Source organism: Petaurus breviceps, unplaced genomic scaffold (genome assembly GCF_028583685.1).
Source record: "Petaurus breviceps papuanus isolate PSGF00001 unplaced genomic scaffold, PetGlider_PUasm1.0 80, whole genome shotgun sequence".
Classification (NCBI taxonomy): Eukaryota; Metazoa; Chordata; class Mammalia; order Diprotodontia; family Petauridae; genus Petaurus; species Petaurus breviceps.
Window position 1 is genome coordinate 14,003,055 of NW_027186540.1, and position 11,541 is coordinate 14,014,595.

At 35.1% G+C, this 11,541-nt stretch overlaps 1 long non-coding RNA gene across 1 annotated transcript in view; it reads right to left on the bottom strand.

The window, feature by feature from the left end:
• LOC138175949 (uncharacterized) overlaps window positions 1–11,541 on the bottom strand; it is a 62,934-nt gene that overhangs the window by 2,038 nt on the left and 49,355 nt on the right. Inside the window, exon 2 of the long non-coding RNA XR_011172133.1 lies at window positions 11,002–11,104. This is a non-coding gene — a long non-coding RNA (uncharacterized lncRNA). The remainder of the gene's footprint in view (window positions 1–11,001; window positions 11,105–11,541) is intronic.

An 11,541-nucleotide genomic window follows, 5' to 3' on the forward strand; every position in this document is an offset into this window, starting at 1 on the left:
TATATATATATATATATATATATATATATATATATATATATATAAAATCTAGTCCTTTATACATTATAGGTGACTAATGTGTTTGTTAGGGTAATAATATATACCTCCAAGCCACATTCCAAAGCTACTGTTCTTCCATTATTTAAAGTTCCATAAGTATATATATAGTTGGATGCATATCTTCATTTGAATCCCTTTCAGTTTTGGTTTCTTTTAAGAAGCAGACATCTGAATGTAAACTAAATCTTTTTCCTTTTCTTCAACCTCACTTTCAAAAAAATCATTCAATTAGAGCAGGAGTACTTACCCTTTCTCACTGGCTCCTTTGATAGTTTGGTGAACCCCATGGAACCCTTCTCAGAATAGTATACATCAATACATTTACATGCTTCAATATATCAAAAGACCAAGGATTTTGTTGGTGGTACACCTTCTACTAATTCAGATGACAATTTTTACATGCCTTCACAGATGATTGTCCTAGGTTCCTCCAGAAGGAAAAAAAAAAAGGAATCAAAAATTGCCTAATGGTCAGCTTTCTGGTGATGAGCATCACTGAATTTCAATTTTCTAGCCTTAGCGTGACAGAAAATCCAACCCATACTCAAAGCCTAAATAATTTGGTACTATCTACTGCTACATCTTGTTGGCACACACTTCAAGAATTCAGGTTCCTTGTCATGTCCAAATGAGGCATCAGAGGAAGCCTTTATAGAGGAATGGGTTTTTCCAAGGACTTAAAACAAATTTTTGTGTTATTCCACTTTTTAAAAATGTATTTATTTACTTTTGATTTAAAACATTCAGTTCCACAATCCCTTGAGTTTCAAATTTTCTCCCCCTTCCTCTCCTCCCCCCCCCATGGTGGCATACAATCAAATATAGGATTTACAAATACCTTCACATTAAACGTTAGTCAGGTTATAAAGAAGGATTATAACCAATGGAATGAACAATGGGAAAGAGCAAACAAACAAAACAAGAAAATAGAGAAAGCAAATAGCTGTTATTCCACTTTTTAAAAACGTTTTGTTCATAATCTTCTGAATAGTTGGATCTCCTGGGAGGAAATTGTTTAAAGACAGTGGTTGTTCATTTGGCTTAACTGTTTCTTAGCTACAATGAAAGGTTCTTTGGAGGTAAAGATTTAGCAAACCTAGTAATAATGTGCCAGCACAGTGCTTAGAATAGTCCACAAATATTAAGTACCAGTTATGTTCCAGGTACTATGCTAAACACTAGGAATGCAGAGACAGGTAAAAAAAAGTCCCTCTTCTCAAGGAGATCCCAATATAATGGGGGAACAAGACAACAAGACAAGATGCAAACAAATATGTACAATTAGTTGTGTACAGGATAAATTGGAAATAATCTCTAGAGGGAATCAAAGTGCTAGATTTAAGAAGGATTTGGAAAGACTTCCTATAGAAGGCAGGGTTTTAGCTAGGACTTAAAGGATATCATGGAAGTAATGGGGCAGAAATGAAAAGAGGAAGCATTTCAGGCATGGGGGACAGCCATTGAAAATGCCCAGAGTCAAAAGATGGAGTGTTTTGTTTGAGAAACAGCAAGGATATCACTTTCTTGGATTGAAGAATACGTGAAGGACAGGGGATAGGGAGGTGGAATGTACAAAATGACTGAAAAGGTAGAGAATAGTCATGAAGTACTTAGAAGGCCAAATAGAGATTTCATATTTGATCCTAGAGGTGATAGGGAGCCATTTTAGTTTATTGAAAAGAGGTGTGTCATGGTCCGACCCATGCTTTAGGAGGATCATTTTGACATCTGAATGGAGGAAGGATTGCACAGGGGAGAGACTTGTAGCAAGGAGCCCAAACATGAAGTGATGGGGCCTGTACCAGGATGGTTTTAGTATCAGAGTTGAGAAGGGGACATATATGAAAGATGATATGAAGGTTCCTTAGAAACATGCTGGCTAGATCTTTGGAGAATGTAGGAATTTATGACCAAACAAGAGAAAGAGAATATTATGAAATGCAAAATGGATAATTTTTATTACATTAAATTGAAAAATTTTTCCACAGACAAAGCCAATGAAACCAAGATTAGGAGGAAAGCAGAAAACTGGGAAAGAATTTTTACAACCAATGTCTTTGATAAAGGCCTCATTTCTAAAATGTATAGAAAACTGAGTCAAATTTACAAGAATACAAGTCATTCCCCAGTTGATAAATGGTTAAATTATATGAACAGGCAGATTTCAGAGGAAGAAATTAAAGTTATCTATAGTCATATCAAAAAATGCTCTAAATCACTATTGATTAGAGAGATACAAATCAAAACAACTCTGAGTACCACATCACATTTATCAGATTGGCTAACATGGCAAAACATAAAAATAATAAATGTTGGAGAGGATGTGGGAATGTTAGAACACTAATTCATTGCTGGTGGAGCTATGAACTAATCCAACCATTCTGGGGTTATGCCTAAAGGGCCATAAACATTTTCAAAACCTTTGACTCAGCAATACCACTTCTAGTGTTTTATCCCAAAGAGATCATAAAAATGGGAAAAGGATCTACACATACAAAAATATTTATAGCAACTCTTTCTGTGGTGGCCAAGAACTGGAAATCAAGGGGATATCCTCAACTGGGGAATGGCTAAACAAGTTGTGGTATATGAATATAATGGAATACTATTGTGCTATAGGAATTGATGAACAGGAAGCCTTCAAAGAAACCTGGAAAGACTTACATGAACTGATGCTGAATGAAGGGAACAGAACCAGTAGAACATTGTACACAGCAACAGCCACAGTGTACAAGGACTGATTTTGATAGACTTAGCCCTTCTCAGCAATCCAAAGACCTAAAACAATTCCAAATGACACGTGATGGAAAATACCAGCCTCATCCAGAGAAAGAGCATGGAGTCAGAATGCAGAATGTAGCAAACTGTTTTCTTTTTTTGTTTTTTTTTTCTCATGGTTTTCCCCATTCATTATAGTTCTTCTGTGCAACATGACTAATGTGAAAATGAGTTTAATAGGAATGTATGTGTATGTCCCTTATCAAATTGCAAGCAATCTTGGGGAGGGAGTGAGGGAGAAAGAAGAGGGAGAAAATTTAAAACTTATGGAAGTGAATGTTAAAACCAAAAATAAATATAATTTAAATTAAAAAAAAGAAACATACTGGATATTGGAGGGTGAGGAAAAGTGAGAAACTGAGGATAATTCCAAGGCTGCAAGCCTGATTGACTGGAAGAATGGTGATGTCCTAGACAATTATAGCAACATTTGGGGCAGGGGGTAGCTTTGGGAAAAAGATAATGTTAACTTTTGGAGGTTTAAGTTTAAAATGTTTATAGGACATCCAGTTCAAGATGTCTAATATTCAGTTGAAGATGTAAGACTGGAAGTCAGAGAGGTAAGGACTCAATAAGTAAAATTGAGAATCAGCATAGAGAAGATAATGGTGGAAACTGATGGGATCACCAAATGAAGTAAAAGAGAAGAGGAACCAGGACAGAACCCTGTAGTATACACATGGTCAGTGAATGTGACTTGGATGAAGATATGGCAAAGAACACTGAGAATAGGTCAGATAGGAGGAGAAACCAGGAAAGAGAAGTGTCACAAAACCAAGAAAGATTACTAAGTAAACGAGGATGATAAACAGTGTCAAAGGCTACATAAAGATCAAGAAGGATGAAAAATTAGGAAAGGACACTCGATTTGGCAACACAGTAGGTGCTTAATAAATGCTTGTTGATTGAGAAGTTATAGTTGTGTAAATGTTACAGACGGGCAACTATGTGGCACTGTGGGTGGAACTCTGGGCTTAGAATCAGGAAGAAATCTTCCTGAGTTCAAATCCAGTGTCAGACCCTGGGCAAATCACTTAACCCTTTTTGCTTCATTTGTTTCTCATCAGTTAAATGGTCTGGAGAAGGAAATGACAATCTCTGCCATAAAAACCCCAAATGCTTTCATGAAGAGTCAAACATGACTGAAACAACTCAATAACAACAAAATTTACGGACATTTTAAAGCAGACTAATGCAATAAAACAAATGCTAGCGACGATGTAGAAATTCTTCATCCATACTACTTAATTCTTTTGACCATTTCTCCCCCATTTTAGTTTTTCATCGATGATTATGGAGCAAGTACAATTTAGAAGAGTTTACCTTCCAAGTATTTAATTAAGTGCAACTTCCACTTATTTACTTCTCCCTCAAGCTGACTTTATACAAAAAAATATAGATGAGTAAAAAATATTTTAATAATAACTGGCATTTATATAACACTTTAAGTTTTGCAATGCCATATAACACATTAATTCATTTGAGCCCCACAACAACCTTGGGAGGTAGGTCCTTTTGTTATTCCCATTTTACAGAGGGGGAACCATGCACAAGCAGAGATTAAATAACTTGCCCAGGAGTATAAAGCTAAAAATGTCTCAGTCTGGATTTGAATTCCAGTCTCCCTGACTCAAGGCTCACAGCTCTATTTGTTGTGCCACCCATGTGCCTCTAACAAACCTATATTTTTTTTAAACTAATTTGCCTAATGACCATATAATCATTATCAGATTTAGGACCCTGATAGACTTTTATGAGAATCCATTTTTACCTTATTATTTGCTCTGACTTCTACTTTGAAACAGGAATTTAGTGACGTCTGAAAAAAGCCTTTGTCTGTTAAATGAATTCTGAATGATCTAAAAGTTCTTTTATCAATCTTCCATTCTATTGCTCATTCCCAGCCTCTGTATTGTTCTTTAACAATTATCTTCTTAAAGATATAAACTGAGGTTATAGCTTAGTTAAATAACTGTGATTCAAAGAGTTATTCACAGATGTCAGTTCATTAATCCATAACAGGGTTGATGAGTTATTTATTATTTAGATTATTTGGAGCATGTTTTAAGCTCTTTCTATGATCCAGGTCCTGTGCCAAGCCCTAGGAATACAAAGAAAAAGCAAAAAGTATTCTGTGTGCTCAAGGAACTTATGTTCTCTTTGAGAAGACAACACAGATAAATAACACAAAAGATAAATGCAATAAATGTGATATTAAAAAGTTAATTACTAAGCAGAATTTGGTTTTGGTACCAAAAAAAAAAACTTCTACAAAAGGAAAATAATGTTGTTAATATTGTTCCCTATGCCTGATTTACCTTGCGAAGAGAATCATAGCTCCCACACTAAGATTGTGAGTTAAATCCTTGCAATGATTTTGTGGACACACTAGGTGGCATGGAAATGTAACTCGACAATGAGTAATGATAAAAAATTTGCCAACGATGAAATATAGAATCTTCTGATAGTATAACACTATATATGCCTTTTATGTACTCACTTTGCTTCTATTTGTGTTATATTTTCTGTCTCCTGCTATATTTATATAAACTCTTTGAAGTGAGGGATATTATGTAGGATTCAAGATCTAGAACTCAAAGAGATTTTAGAGTTCATTAAGTCTCATACACTTATTTTACAAGTGAGAAAACCCAGGGAAGTTGATAGACTGACACAAGGTCACACAGATAACAAACAAAAAATCTAAAGATTGGAATTCAGGTCCTTGATGCCAAGTTCAAAACTCTTTCCATTGACCTTTGTTATTTTCCCTAGAATATAGAATATATTAGATACTCACTTAATAAATATTTGATGAATGAATCAATAATGAATAAGTAAATAGGACCATAGAGTTGGAAGGGACTTTAAAGGTTACTTAGTCTAATCATTTGGTCCATAGATGGATTCCTTTTGCAGTAGCCCTAACAGATGGTAATCCAGTATCTTATTGAAAATCTTCAATGACATGGAATTAATAAGATCCCTTGACATTTTTCACAATTGGGGTTCTCATTCCTTTATTAATATGGTGTTGATGATAGTAGTGTATTAGAAGTCCTGCAAAATTATTAAGGTAATTACCTTTTTTATCTTGATCATTTTCATCAAAGTTCAGTGCATTGGACACAATATCTAGTGTTAGATCCGTGGAATAAAATACCCTGAAATGGACTAAGTATATCTTCAATAAAATAGTTTTATTGGGGCTGGTTTTCAAGGCACTTTAATGGCATTTGCCTTGGCTGATATTTTTCAGATGTAACTGATTTTTAAAAACATCTTTAAGGAGATCTGAGTTCTATCATTAATTAGCTTTATGACCTTGTATTAATGTCTTCACCTTTGGGTGCCTAATCTCTTCCTCTAAAATATGTGATGTGGTTAAATTATCTCCAAATCCTTTCAGTTTCTAAAGTCAAATTCAGTGATTTTGGAAACATAGAGAAAAAGAAAGAAAATTTTCAGAAACATCGAATTATCTGGGGAAAGTACCAGAAAGTATTTCTTTAAATATATTTACTTTTTAAATTATGATTTTTAATACTGAATTGAGAGTAAGAAGATTGGAGTCTTAGTCCTACCTAGTCATTAACTTGACAGTACCCTTGGACAAATCTCCTAACCTTTATAGGCCCTAATTTATTCAAAAGGAAAATGATGGAGCTAAATTAGATATGATCTGTGGGACAGGAGTACTCTGGAACTATTATTTTTTTGGTCTGTAAAACTACTGATATGAAAATTCTCTTCTCTGATGCAAATCTACAATTTGTTCTTTCTTCTGGGGCATTAAAGAATTCAAGTGACTTGCTCAAGATCACAAAGCTGGTATCTCTCAGAAGCAATTAAAAATACATCTCATATAATATACTTGTAATGGCAAGTAAAGTAGTACTTTGCTCCTTGTTTCAGCTAATCAAGTGCCTTTGAGCCTAACCTTGATTGTGTCAAGTCTTTGTTGGAAACAGTATATATTAACTTGCCCTTAATAGACCTAAGGGAGTTTGGAGACCTTCCCTGCCCTTAAAAGGCTTAAGATCATCCCATGGAACCCATGGTGGGAGGAGCTTACTGAAAGAGCAGAACAAGGAAGGCTGAAAAGAAAAGGTGAAACAGGAAGAAGCAGCACAGATAAAAGCTCAAGCATGAGCTGGGACCAAGCAGAGCTAAGAAAGAGAATGTTTGTAATGTTGGCACTCTGTCTGTTTTTCTGTGTTGTTGTTCCTTTGTCAGAGAGAAGTACTCTGTTGAATTGTGTTACTTTGTCAGACAGAAGCATTCTGTTGATTTGTGTTAATTTCTCTGACAGGAAATGAATTGAGATGAGAGTGCCAGGGAATATGTGTAAATATTGCTGCAGCCCTGCTGAGTTTTGTTTTTTTAGAAACAGAAACTATGAAGAGCTTGGGGTGGAGCAGTCCCTGTGAGCTGTGATATGGAACAGGAGCAGAGAGTTGCCTACCTACAGTCAAGAGCTGGGAGTGTGGAAGAGGAGCCATGGGGTTTAGAAGTCAACTTTGAGTTAAAATGAAAATAGACTTTACTTGGGCACTCAGTGCTGATTGATGGTATTGTAATTTACTGTGACCTAGGGGTGGATGACCTTTGTACTTTCTACTACCCCTTAAGGATGATTTGAAGGCAACCTGGAGTTGAGATAAAAGAAGACTGGATTTGGATGCTCTATATTGATTGCGTAGAATATGACTTACTGGATAATAAGTTTTGTTTAAGACTATGTGGCCACCTTAGTAATAAGTTGTTATGTTATGTTCTTGTGAATGTTGTGCTTTGGTTTCTTGAATGTTTTGCTTTAGTTTATTGTTGAATAAGTAGAGAGTTCACTATACTATGCCATTAGATCCTTAAAGTTATTCACAGTAGCAGTCCTCAAGAGAGCTGCTTGTAATTGGCTTTACAATCCTATAGCTACAAAACATTTTTTCATATATTTTCTCCCTAGAGAGAATGTAAATTCTTTGATAATAGAAGTTGCTTAATTTGCTTTGTCTTTTTATCCCCTAGCATAAAGTAGGCACTTAATAAATATTGATTGATTGATCTTTTGTCATCCTTGCACCAGTCCTATAAAGTAGGTCACTTATTAGTAACCTTATTTTGCAGATGAGGAAACTGAGACTTGGAAGACTGTGTCTTTTTTTTTTCAGGATACTCACTTTCTAGTAACTAATAGCTAGGAACTAATGAAATTTATATCAGAACTCAGGTCTTTTAACTACAAGGACGATAAGTTTTCCAGTAGGCCCCACTATTCGTCTTTAATGTTTCCTGCAAGTTATACAGTTCTTTGAACCTATAATTCTAAATTCACTAAGTGGATTTTATTAAAACATTTTTGATTAATCTAATTAGTGATCACAGTGATTCCTTCTGGAAAGCCAAATCACAAATCAAAAGATTTTCTTCCAACAAAATAACAAAATACATTATTTCTTCAAAAAGAAAATCCCTTTTCAACTATATATAATATTCTAGGGGAAAATTTCAACTGGCATCAAAACAGGACAGCTTTATTTATAGGACAATGAATGACAGTTCCATTCACTAGGAATAGCACAGGAAATTCAGAATCAGATATACTCTCTCTTGCAAATTCTCTTTCTCATCGCTGAAACTTTCTTCCATTTGTGAGGATCAGAAAACATGTTCATATATAATGAGGTTCATAGTTCTTCTAAAAGACTTTGAAAACTACTTCATGGGCATAGGGTCAATTCACTGCTAAGGAAGTTCTCCCATAGATTTTTAGTACTGCTGGGGCAGAGAAAGCTTTGGTAACATTTTTGATAAGATAAAATTGCCATTACCAGAAAAATCTAACTGAATACATGGTATGTTTCATTGAGGATAGTTGCCCAGTATCCATTCAGTAACCTATTCTTTGACATAAGGGTAAACTTGAAGTTTTTAGCATGACCGCTAAAACATATTGTTGTTGCCCTTTCCCCTCATATAATTGACCCCTGGAGAGAAAGTTCTGTCAGATAGATTGGTATAATACTGGAAACACTCATTAGTAAGTGCAAACCCATATGTGTGCAGACTCTTGTTTTGTGGATATGTGGATCATTTTGAGGATGCATAAATACATCACCACAACATAGGTGTCCTGTTATAATTGGACCAGGGAGAAAAACTGCATGTTATAGCTTGAGGCTCTTCTTGTGGGAACAGGAAAACCATGACACCTTCTAAAATACAATTCTACTTATCTTTAGCATCAATTTCAACCAGCACCTAAAAATGATGAAAATGGAAAAAGTATACCTTTGGAAACATTTAATTAAGCTTTCATTTCTGATTTAGGTATATCGATTCAGATTGCTAATTAAAAAAATGTGAGAATGTATGTCATAGGGAGTTATATGCTAGACACAAAATCAGGAAGACCTAGGTTCAAGTCTCTGCCACAGATAAGAGTTTAAAATGGCTGATAATCAGGGTGGCTAGGTGGCACAGTGAATAGAGCACCAGCCCTGGAGTAAGGAGGACCTGAGTTCAAATCTAACCTCAGACACTTAATATTTACTAGCCATGTGACCTTGGACAAGTCACTTAACTCCAATTGCCCTGCCCTCCCCCCTCCAAAAAAAAAAGCAAAAAAGAAATGGCTTACAATCTATATGGGTCCATCTTTACCTGCCTGTGTTTCATTTTCTGCATCTGTAAAATTGTTGCAACTAATTTGCACAGTGGAAAGAACACTGAGTCAAGTGTTAGCAAGATCTGAATTCAAATTTAGCCTCAGACACTTAATAGCAGGATTGTTGTTGTTGTTGTTCAGTTATGTCATACACTTATTGATCTCATCTGGGATTTTGGTGGCAAAGACAGTTAAATGATTTGCTATTTCCTTCTCCACTTCATTTTACAGATGAATAGCTGAGACAATTGAAGTGAAGTGACTTGCCCAGGGTCACCCAACCAATATTTGTCAACTCAGGAAGATAATTCTCCGACTTCAGACACAGTACTTTATTCACTATGCCATTTAGATGCCCCAATAGCAACATGATCATAGACAAGTCGCTTAACAGAGGTTAGAGTCAGAGGTCTTGATTTCCTCAGCTGTAAAATTTGGATAATAATAATATGACCTCCCAGAGTCATTGTGAGGACAAATGTGATACTATTTGTAAAGAGCTTTCCAAGCCTTAACACACTGCATAAATTCTAGCCATTTTATTATCATCATCATCATTATTATTAAAATGAGGAATTTGGGCAAGGTGTCCTATAAGATTTCTTTCTGATCTATATTTGTGACCTATACCTGGCAAAATCACACATTCTAGTTCATGTAAATGAAATCATAGATCCTTGGTGTCCTGTATACATTGTTTTGAATGGTTTCAAATCTAAACACAAGGTTAAGGACTTGTTTTGTGAGTGTAAAAGTCATTTGAATTTATTAGATTAGTTAACTGATTAAATAGATTAACTGAGTTTTGTTTTGTTATGAGAAATTTACACTCTATGACAATTGAGTTGAAATTTTTAGATGCAAAAATTGGCAGAATTTATTCATGCCTAAATTACACCAGTGTGTGTTAGCTTAGGATTTGTTTGGTTTTTTGCTAGAAACATAGGAAGGTCAAAGAACTAATATTATTAAGTATCAAAATTTAATATCAGTTCATGTCAATAATAAAATAAGGTTAGTATCCTAGCTGTTTGCATTTAATAAAAACATTTTCTTTTCAAGTTTAAAAAATTTAATTCATTTTACAATGTCAGCTTTCTGTTTCTTCTAATATATACATGTAATATTATAAAGAGTAAGAGGGCATTGTACTCTAATCAAGTTGACAAAAGGTAATAAATATAAGTATAGTAAATTGCTATGAATAACAAATAAAAAGGCTTTGGCAAGTAAACCTTAGCAATAACTCAGAGATTTTTAATAACTAAGAATGAAATTGTTCTTTCTCAGGAGATACTTTAATACAGAAGAACTTTTCATAGTATATTACTTCTAACCCTAAACGCCTAAGAATTCTGGGCAAATTTATTAATGATTACAAGCAGGATTATTTAATGTTTCAATAATTCCAAACTGCCTGGAGTAAACTGAATAGGTTTACTTTCTCATAAACATACTCATCATTTTCCTAAGTATCTGTTTACTCCTTCACTGACCTGGTTTATTTTTCTTCCTTAAATCCTTTTGATTCTTTTGTTAGGAAGTGGGTGTTCAGAAGAGACGGCTTCCTGGTCTCCATGCTTAAACAAGAATCAAGTTCTGAAGGGAAAAAATAGTTCTTTAGTTTGATTTTAAATGATAGAGAGAGGATGTTCCAAAAATGAAGACAGGGATGATTTAACAAAATAACTTATTCTGCTCTCACAGACATATTTTATTTTTCTTTTCTGCCTCTGTCACTCTCTCTTTCTAGTGCTCTCTTTCCTCTCCCTCCACCCTCCCCTCCCCCTACTCTCTTCTCTCTCTCTGTCTCTCTGTCTCTCTCTGTCTCTCTCTCTCTGTCTCTCTCTCTGTCTGTCTCTCTGTCTGTCTGTTTGTCTGTCTGTCTGTCTGTGTGTGTGTGTGTGTGTGTGTCTCTCTGCTTCTCCTGTCTCTCCCTTTCTAGAAGTAAAGGGCCAAGTTCACCCCTAGTACAAGCACCTTTAACTGAGACCACCCCATTTTAGGCCCTATGGCCCCAAGAAATGGGTTTGGGT